Source organism: Helianthus annuus, chromosome 7 (genome assembly GCF_002127325.2).
Source record: "Helianthus annuus cultivar XRQ/B chromosome 7, HanXRQr2.0-SUNRISE, whole genome shotgun sequence".
NCBI lineage: Eukaryota > Viridiplantae > Streptophyta > Magnoliopsida > Asterales > Asteraceae > Helianthus > Helianthus annuus.
In genome coordinates this window covers 34,489,986-34,501,065 of record NC_035439.2, presented here as the reverse complement: position 1 = coordinate 34,501,065, position 11,080 = coordinate 34,489,986, and the positions used below count along the sequence as shown (strand labels likewise).

The following is an 11,080-nucleotide window of genomic DNA, read 5'->3' as shown; positions in this document are numbered from 1 at the left end:
AAAACTATATCATATCAGTATCACATACATTAGGTACATCAAATAAGTATCAACAAAAGTCAGTAACATCAGGTGGTCTCCAAAAGGCTGTGCAGTCACAATCGCTGTCGTCTCACCAACGTCTACCTCTATAGCACCGATGAGCTCTATGCGGACGGGGGTGGAGGAGGGGGAAAGTGAGTGTAGAGTAAGCGGCGTAGATGAAGCCAGTCCTCCTCCATCGCCTGCTGAGTGTGAATAACAGAAGCGATCTGCTGCTCCAAAGTCAGAAGTCGGGCAGCGAAGTCCGGGGGTAATGATCGAAACGGCTGAAAAGGTGAGGATGTCTGACCATGACATGGACCTAGTGATAGCTAAGTTCTCTCGAGCTCCTGGAGTCGCTGCGTATGGGACTCATGCTGATGGACAAAGGACATCAAGACGTCCTCTATGGTGTGCCCCATATGGAATGGATGATATGGATCAGTGGGTGGCATCGGAGAGGAAGATGACCAAAGCAGTGGCGTGCTGGTGGGATCGAATGGTGCTGCATGAACAGGTGAAACAGAAGATGGAACAGATGTCATCTGGGGCACGAAAGGAATAGACATCGGTATGTGCCCAAAAGGGTGGGCTGAAGAGCCCTCTCCAGGCCTCGCTGGAGGTATAATCTGAGGGATCGGAAAGGTGAAATCATCGGATCGTGTCACAGGGATCTGAAATGAGAAATCAGCATGATGTGCATCAGTGTGATGTGGGGGAAACGGTGGAACATCCTCGTCAGCAGGTATCCAACCGTGCTGAGCGTCCTCATCGGGTGGATCCAGGTGATCAGCAAACAGAGCGTGCTCAGGCTCGAGGGGAACAGGATCAAATGGAGCAATGACAGGGTCAACTGGTGCAACATGCTCAACTGGGTGGTCAATAGGGATATCAGCAATCAAAGGGGGATCAACAAAAGGTGGATCAACAACAGGATCATCAGCTATAACATGGTCGTCAACAATCAAAGGAATGTCCACAAGATGGTCACCAACAGGTGGGTCTGCTAATATGGGCTCATCAGGAACGCCGGTATGTACCAGGTCATGCTCATGCACAGGATCTAGAGCAACTGCCTGCTCTGGGGCCAAGGCAGGCTCTGGGTCATCAAAAGCCATATCAAAATCAAACTCTGGATCAAAGGGATCAACAGGATCAACGGGATCAACGGGGTCCTCCATATGTTGGTCCATAGGAATGTACTCAATATCGTGGTCAGGATCAAATCCTGGAGGAGAAACGGGATCAGAATCCTCAATGTCGTCGTGCTCGAACACAAAGCTCGGAATGGGTGCGGCAGAAGATGCCTGATCGGGGTCCGAGTCGTGTACAAAATGCTGCGTGCTCACCTTGTGAGATGGTGCAGATGCCACAGACTCAAAGGAGTCTGGGACGGGCGAATGGGCAGGCGAGTCCTCAACAGGAGCACCAGTGATCATCAAAAGATCGCCAGCGGGAAGAGGGGCTGCATCAGGAATCTCATCCTCGAAAGGCTCGTCCTCAAAGAGATCAATATCGTCGTCAGCCTCGGCGTCGGGTAGCAAGTCGTATGCTGGATATGAAGCAAGGGGTATGGGAGCTGGAATCGCTACCAAGGGAAGATACTCAGCAGGTGGGTCATCGATATGCTCATCAGCGCCATCGGGCAGAGCGAGGGGCTGGAAGTCATCATCATCGGTGCTGGTGAAGTCGGAGGTATGCACCTCATGTTCTGAAGACACAATGTCGTCCGATACTATGGGTAAAGGTCCGGTGGTATCTGAATCACCCGTGGCTGACTCCCTAGTCCCACTAGCCAATTCTCCCAGCCTCCCAGACTGATTTCCTAGTCCCACTAGCCAATTTTCCTAGCCTCCCAGACTGACTCCCTAGTCCCACTAGACAACTACCTCGATCCAGTAGATCGAGCCTCGGCCTCCCAGACCGAGCCTCAGTCTCTCAGACCGAGCCTCAGCCTCCCAGACTGAGCCTAAAAATAATAAATAAAATGTGCTCAACATTTGTTTATAAAAACGTTTTGGATCTGGACTTAAGTGGTATGCAGTAAAAATGTTTTCGTGAGAGCCCTAGTGATCATAGTCTAGACTCAAGAAGGAATCCTAGTTCGCTATGATCAGAGCTCTGATACCAAGCTGTCACACCCTGGCTTTGCGGAAGCGTGGTTAATTTGGTGTGACTTCTTAATACCATAGCTTAATCATAACAAGCTATATGAATTAAAAATATGCAAGATCATCCATTAAAATTAAAAATAAAAATATCGGAACATTGTCTTAACGGGTTAACACCCAACAACCATAAACTTGTCTAAACATTACAAATTCAAACAGGAACATGAATTCAAGGACTGTGACTTGTCCAGGTAAGAGTCACATTCCCCGAACCCTGGATGACCTTGGTGCCTAATGCAGCGGAAAACAAGCCATACCGCGCCAGATCATTAGGTTCCTGAAATACATGTAAGTTGAAAAATCAACAATAATGTTGAGCGAGTTCATGCGATAGTGAGTAAATAAACCTTTATCTTTATCAAAAACCTGGTATGTAGCAAATAAGGAAAAAGAGATCACCAATGGTTTGCAAGGCCATTGATATGTGTGAAATGCAAGTAGGAAGGCTCAAACCTAGCAAATTTATGCGTCGGGAACAAAGTCATCCCAAGGTCCGTTATGCTGGACCTGGGACTGGGCTCGCTACACCCAAATAGATCTACCGCTCCTGCCCCTCGGTCCTACCCTGAGGATTAATGACCACAAGTTTCCGCCTACCCATTCACATGATCTAGAAAGTAACCCTCCTTACGCTAATCATACCGTGTAATAAGTAATCATAATCATTGTAACATGTATTTCACCCCCGCAGTTAAAACTGAAAATAGTTAAGAGAAAAGGGGGACATGAACTCACAGTCAGTGCGTCGCTAAATCAAGCACTCCAAATGTCCGAAAGCTGTGCAACGACCTACATGTGCTAATTCTATTAGACGGATGGCCGTGCTTTAGCTTTATAGTTTAATTTTCGGGAAACAGTTAGACAACCGTTCCTTGTATATATTTGGTAGTTAATCTCCTTCCCAAGGATGGGGGAATTAATACATGCGCGTTTATAATATTAAGTCTCACTTAATATATTTTTACTTCTCATTCCAAAATATAAATATCTTTCTCAAAAGTATTATATTTTCTCTACACATAATATTTTCCAAAAATAATACGTTGACAACATACTCGTTTATGAATATTTCCGTATTACGCGTAAGTTACGTTTTGGCGAGTAAGTGGTAATAGTAATTACCGTTGTAACTTATATGTTTGTCGTGTAAGTGTTTGCATGATTGTGGGTTCGTCAAAGTTTGTAAATATTATTTTTACTCTAAAAATAATATTTATATATGTTCACAAAATAATCATAAACAGTGTGGTGAAAAATATATTTATCGAATAAATATTTATCACGTTTAGTTTTTGTGAAAATCCCACCTCCGATTATTTAATAAATAAAGTCTTGGCGAAATGTATTTTGAAAACATTTCAAAATAGTTTAACACTTGCAAATAATTCTAAGTGTTAGATTTTAGAAAAATTTCGCCAGAGTTTCCCCTGTAACTGGAGGTGGCCACGCTTTCAAGCGTATCATTTTCTTTTACAAAATCATTCCAACACTTCTTTAAATCAACCAATCAATTTCCGATACTTCAAACTAGTTTCAACACGTCAAACTTGTAGACTAGTATGTAAAATCGCATTATTACATGAACTTGTAGTTTTTCCGAAAGTCATAGTGTAGATCACCTTATATTTAGTGGATCTATGTATAAAATAGTTTAGTCTTGTAAAAACCCCGTTTTTAGAACAAATCATCCTTTACAACTTCCCGACAACTTTTATAAAAATTGTTACTTTGTCGGATCTTTCGTTTCACAAGTGTTTATACACTTGTAGTTTGTAAAAATAATATTTGTTAACATGTCACCCAACTTTTATAAAACATGATTTTCTCGACACTTGGTTCTACGAATATACCACTACCGACAGAAACAAGCTTATGTCAAGATCTATGATCTTAACAAAGTCGGGTTATGTAACAATTGTGCTTGTAATCATTGTAAACAGTTCAATTATCAATAAAATAATGTAATTTGATACCAATGTTTGTTTCATTGTGTTTTACAATTTTCATGTTTTGACTTTTATTCAATTCCAAACTCTACATCGCTTTCTGGAGAGTTATACGCTAACTAGTGCGTAAACGTACTCAGTTTAATGCGACAAATACTCCGGAACATCAACATATACTCAACGTACCTTAAATAACCTATACATAACTTAGAAATAAGTTTTGAAGGCTTTGGTATAGCAAAAACAAGTTAATTCGCTTACAGGGACTAAACTTGACAAACTGCGAAAGTATGCCAATTTGAACTGTAACGAACATTCCGGGACATGTCCATAAGTTAAACATACCATAAATATCCTTTACATAGCTTAGAAATAGGCTTTGAGAGGTTTGGTATGCTAAAACAAACTTTTGGATCATTCAGGGACTAAAAGTGTCAAAAAGTGCCTAAGTTTGCACTTTCGCGCATAACTTACGTTCTGAATACATCCGGACATCCAAAAATTTATGTAAGCATCCTTATATTATGCCTTAGTGTTTGGCATGAGAAAAATCCATTCGTCGCGTCATTTGGATCGTCTTTCACGCTTATGCGCATTCCGTCGTAATTAAGCGAACATCGCGATCGTACGGCCAAACGAACCGACATCCGACATATTTTTGGGCATGTTTCATGTCCACAATGTTTAGGCATCATTTTAGGGCCTTAAAGATGGCTTTACAGGTCTTAGAAGGGCTGGAAATAGCTTAAACATGCAACAGGGACCAAAAGTGTAAATTCTGCAAGTGGTGCAGATCAGAGGGGCCAGGCGGCCCGCGTATGGATTGCCCAAAACATGAGGCGGGCCGCGTGAACATGTCTGACAGAAGATTTTGCATTTAATGCAGAATCTGGCCTTTCGTTCGATCAAAGGGCGATGCCTTTTCACCCAAATGAAGGGCCAAGGGTCAAGTTCACTGAATCTAACCCCTGGACACATGTACGCATGAGATCAAGGCACGATATTCGATAAAACGATCCTAACGGTTCCACCTTTCCTATAAATACCCCCCCCCATTTGAGTAAAAACCCACAAAATCAGATCTAAAGCTCTAAGTTGAAACCATTGTTTCATACCTGAGCTATTTGGTCTTGATTAGCACTCGGGGACCCTCCGTAAGTCTTCTTTCGCTCTTTTATTCGCTTTTCGAGTCCGAAAGTCAACGTTTTGTTAACTTTCTGCATTGACCAGCTTATGGTCGATGCGAAGTTCATGGAACTTCATAACGTGAGCGTGATCACGATGGTTATGGTCCATAGTGACCATATCTACTGATCACCACGTTATCTAGGCTCAGTGACGAGTCGTAGTTTCGGCCAAAATGTGCATCCTTGCGTGTTTTGTAACCAAACTACTCGTGGGCATCAAAGCCGTTTGTTTTGATGCCAAACCTGTTTTCAAACTTAGTTAAGCATGTTCTAACATGCTTAGCTCGTCACTTTTAGTTTAGTGCTTATATAGGGTCGTAAGGTAAGCGATCTAAACCATCGCTTATCCTTTCGAACCCGACCCATTTGGTCGGTCATTAGGACCTGACCAAACACATTAGGTGACCATAGCTATAACCTTCCGAGGTTATACCTTGTGGTCACGATGTTAGGCGTTCCGAACGCGTTCTACGCGAACGACGCGTAAGGTGGCATAAGCTACCTAAACGGGTCGTGATGGACCGTAAGCACTTAGGTTAAGTTTCATTTTAGTATGTAGGCTTTGTTAAACCATATTACACGAGTCTCCATACTCGTTTGGTTTTCGAACCCGCGTACCGTCCGATCCTTCCGATTTTGGTCCGGTATATTAATATAGCTACCTATTAGGTACCGTTTGATATCCCGTGACCTCTAGCATTATCTGGTTATTATACAAGGAATTCAAAGCAATCTCAGGTGAGTACATAGAACCCCATCTTTTACTGTTTTCCAAACTGTTTTGGGGTGAAACACATGTGCCTATCTGTTACTTTCATGCTTTCCATGCTTTCACATCGTATATCTGCTATGCTCATTAGTACATTATAGTACATGATTTCATTACATTTTATGCTACGTATGCCCATTGTGTGCGTACTTAGTACATTTGATTCACATTACATTTCTGTTACATATGTTTACTCAGCATATGGACACATTTGATTTACATGAACATTTCTGTTGCATATGTTTACTCAGCATATGGACACATTGATTTACATGAACATTTCTGTTGCATATGTTTACTCAGCATATGGACACATTGATTTACATAAACATTTCTGTTGCATATGTTTACTCAGCATATGGACACATTGATTTACATGAACATTTCTGCTTCGTATGTTTACTTAGCATACTTAGTACAATTGTTTACATCACATGCCTTCATTTTGTTATGACATTTGGTTTGTTTAACATGGGACAATACATTCATTAACATTGATCACGCCGTTCGTTAGTAGGTAGTGGTACCATAGGAATTGACAACTCCCGTTTCTAAAGTCCTGGGTTTGATAGGACTGGAAGGAATGACCGAATTCGATATACATAACTTAGATAAACCATTAATTTGTTTAAGGGTTTATCGCCGCAGTCTCAAGGCTTGGATGTATGCATAGTTTACAATACCGCATAAATGTTATTATCAATTGAGCATGCATTTTTCCGCAGAACATAACGTTGATTTAAACCACATTTTACTTCAACGGTTTGTTTTGTGCATATGGTTTAAGTTGATACATTTCGCTTACCATACATGATACATTTTGGGATTACACATTACATGATTTACATTGAACATAAACACGTCGACATTGACATATACATTTGGTGGTTTACACTTGAACATAAACATTTGACATGATTTACAATAACACTTGACATTTGGTTTACACATGAACAATTTACATGGTGGATTGGTTTGGGTAAATGATTTAAGTAACGTGGCGTATGTAATATGATACAAACATGGTGGATACGCCGCTGGTACTTCCTATATATAAATGTTTGTATAATATTACATATCGTGGCGTTATCTAAGTCATTTCAGTTTAGACACATTACACTTTACATAAGTAACATCTTCTTCACAAGACATTATTTTCACAAACAACTTATTTTATTCAACTCATTTCACTTGGTTATTCATTTAACCTTGCACTTATTTATACATATCCTTTGACGTTATCGGTTTTCAAATGGTTTACAAAGCAAGACATATTACAAGGTTCATGACTGACTGTTATTAAACATTCTTTAAACACAAGTCATGAACCCCATTTTCACAAAACCTATGTATCTCACAGGCATTTTTATGCTGACGTACCTACTTTCACATGTGTTTTCAGGAGCTATTCCATAGGACGATGATCATGACACTAGGGCGGACCTGTGCCTTAGAGCCTAAAAATGAAGTTTGAACTAGCTTAATTATGTTTTGAATATCCGTACTTTCTTTCCAAGACAATGTAACACCTTTGTTTATAAATAAAATACAACTTGTATGCCATGGTCATGAAACAATTTAATTCTGTCCACGACACTCCCCGGTGTTTCCGCCGCGATTGCATGTTATACGCGGCCGGGGTGTGACAGAAGAGTTGGTATCAGAGCCAATGGTTATAGGGAACTAGGTTATTAGTAATGCTTTGACCTAGACTATAACTTTCTAGGACCCTAACACAAGTTATCTTGTGTTTAGAGTTTAAAACATGCACATCACCTATCCTTAGGTGATAACCACAACGGGAACTTCGGTTCCGAATCCGCTTTGAAAATGAATCATCTGTTCTAGGATGATTGATTACTAGGTTTTGAACCCTCTGTTATAAGGTTTTGAACCCTCTGTTATATGGTTTTGAACCTCTTTGGATTTCAAAAATCCCGTCAAAGTTTTGGGTTAATAGTGTGAACACATGCGAACTGGAAGAGTGAATGCCTGTACCCTGGGTTTTCTGTCTAAGGCTAGAGTGTTCGTACAAATCCACATAATCGGACCGGTCACTCTTACCTGAGAACTCTTGGGGTGAGTGTTCACTTATAGGCGAGCATGTCTTCGCGATACACTAATCCTGACCCATTTACTTTGACTAGACATTTCACGTCGCATATTTACTTTGCGATGCATAACCGCCATCTTTGCTTTTGATTGCTTTTGCTTCATCTCATTCTCTTCATCCAGTCATCTCACTCGTTTCATTTCATGTTTTTCTCTTCTAGAATGCCTCCTCGACGCGACAACCAGATAGCTACTGCCGAGCTGGCGGAGATTATTGCGCAGCAGATGGCTGCTCAATTTCCGAATCTCTTTGCCCAATGGAACCAGGCCAACAACAACAATGGTACATGCAAATACAAGGATTTTAACCAGGCTAAGCCACTCAAGTTTAGTGGTTCTGAAGGAGCAACTGGGCTTCTTCAGTGGTTCGAGGGCATCGAGAACACTTTTCGCCATGTGCAGTGTCCGGATAATCGCAAGGTCGAGTTTTCTTCGAGCGTGTTTCAGAAGAGGGCTCTTACATGGTGGAATGGGGTTATGAGAGATCAAGGTGCAGAAGTTGCTCTAGCTCAGACATGGGCTCAACTGAGAGCTCTTATGATGAGGGAGTTTTGTCCTCGTCATGAACAACGAGCGTTGGAGAAGGAATTTGATGTGTTGAGGCAAGATAGTGGCGAGCACAGGGCTTATACAGATAGGTTTGAGGAGCTGAGTCTTCTTTGCCCGACTATGGTTACCCCACTCGATAAGGCCATCGAAAGATACATCGACGGCCTACCTGACTCAGTACAAGATATCCTTACTGGTAGCAACCCTACCACACTCCGTCAGGCAATCGAGTTATCAGCGACACTGACTGAGTCGCAGATTCGAAAGAATAAACTACACAGGAAGGGTGACAAGGGCAAGAAGCAGTCGGCTGACAAGGAGGATAGTAAGAAAGGTCAGAACAAGAAGGGAAAGGACTCTGGTTCCTCAAGGGGGTCAAGGAAGCGTAAGGCTTCCCAAAATTTTGCTGTGACTGCCCAAGCTAACCAGGCAGCTCCCAACCAGCCTCCAGCGAAGAAACCCTATTCAGGAAGTGCACCTTTGTGCAATCGATGCAACAGTCACCACCAGCCACAATATCAGTGCCGTTTCTGTACTAACTGTGGGTAATCGGGTCATCTTGCCGATGTTTGTCGGTTTGCTCAGAATCACGCAGTCCAGAACCCTGCTCAACAGGTTGCTCAACAACAGGGTCAGGCTGCACGACCAAACTACCCACCAGGTGCATGTTATAATTGTGGGGATTCAAGCTGTAGATGGTTCCCAGTTGCTTGTTTCCTTTCTTCCATTGCTTCACTTCATAATCATAAGGAGACTAGGTTATTCTCATTCCTGCTTCAGTCATCAATGCAGGCGGTTAGACTCTTGCTATAGATTAGGGGCTCTATCGTGCTATTCTAGACATAGGTAGGCGGCAAAGACAAGGGATCTCTCTCACCCGGTCTGCCTCCATAGCAAAAAAGTCTCGTGAAAAAGATAAGTGTAGAAAACCAATAAAAGAACCATGATGAGAAAATTCCAGCGTACGAGTAGAGGTTGTAGAAAAGTGAAAAAGAAAAAGAAAACAAAAAAGATCAGTATCATAGTACGTCGTCCTTCCCTGAAATGGAACTTTCATGCTGGAGCAAGAACTAGCATGAAAGTCGATCTATTACAACCAGCGTGGTTGTTCGTATTTCATTTTATTCTTCCAAGCCCTTCTTTCTTAGAAAGGCACTCACTGAGTTACTTACGGAATCTCAAATCTTGAGGCTGATTACGGCCCCTTTGATGAAAGGTAAGCGCTTTGGCTGGCTACCTAGAATAGAAAGATCCTTCACTGCACACTTTAGATATCTGTTTCCATCCAATCAAAGACGGCGAAGCGCCTCTAATCTAAAGGCCAAAGAGTGCTCTTTGCGCTACTACGCATCCTTACTCATAGTATAGTGCAAGTTAGGTTTGGGTATAGCAGGACTTGAACCTGCGACCATTAGGTTAAAAGCCCAATGCTCTACCAACTGAGCTATACACCCCAAAAAAGATGTAGTAGTAAATAAGGATTGGTGCGGAAAATCAAAGACAGAAATCGGTGTCCAAGACTAGTCAACCAGAACCAGAATGCAAACCAGAATCCGGCACCGGCTCGAGGACGAGTCTTCAACATGAATGCACAAGAAGCACAAGCAGACAACGAGGTGGTGAACGGTACGTTCTTTATTAATAATCAACCAGCATCTGTTCTTTTCGATTCGGGTGCCGACAAGAGCTTTGTGTCATTGTCTTTTGAGACAATGCTTCGCGTGTCTAGAACGAAACTAGGTAAACCTTTGACAGTAGAGGTTGCCAGTGGTGAACCCATTGTTCTAAATTCTGTTCTGCGCAACTGCCAGTTGAACCTTAACGACCATATTTTTCCTATTGACCTCACACCAATGCAACTTGGAAGCTTCGATGTTATTGTGGGAATGGATTGGTTATCTAAGCATCGCGCAGAGATAGTATGTTCTGAGAAGATTGTTCGTATACCGCTGTCGACAGGCGAGATCCTACAAGTTCGTGGTGAGAAGCCTGCCGGTGGTCTCAAACTCATGTCTTGTTTTAAAACACGGAAGTATCTGCGAAAGCACTATGTGGCTTTCTTAGCACATGTTACAGCAGATAAAGGCAAGGGTAAGTCTATTTCAGATATTCCTGTCGTTCGGGATTATTCCGAAGTATTCCCTGAAGACTTACCTGGTCTACCTCCAGCACGCCAAGTCGAGTTCCGTATTGATCTCGTACCTGGTACAAATCCCGTTGCCAGAGCTCCATATCGTCTTGCACCGTCCGAGATGCAAGAGTTGTCTAAACAGCTGCAGGAACTCTCCGACAAAGGTTTTATCCGTCCTAGCTTTTCACCCTGGG

At 42.2% G+C, this 11,080-nt stretch overlaps 1 non-coding gene across 1 annotated transcript; it reads right to left on the bottom strand.

Moving 5' to 3' along the window:
* Positions 1–10,136: 10,136 nt before the first annotated feature.
* TRNAK-UUU lies at positions 10,137–10,209 on the bottom strand. The gene has a single exon. It is a non-coding gene; the product is annotated as a tRNA-Lys (tRNA).
* Positions 10,210–11,080: the final 871 nt, after the last annotated feature.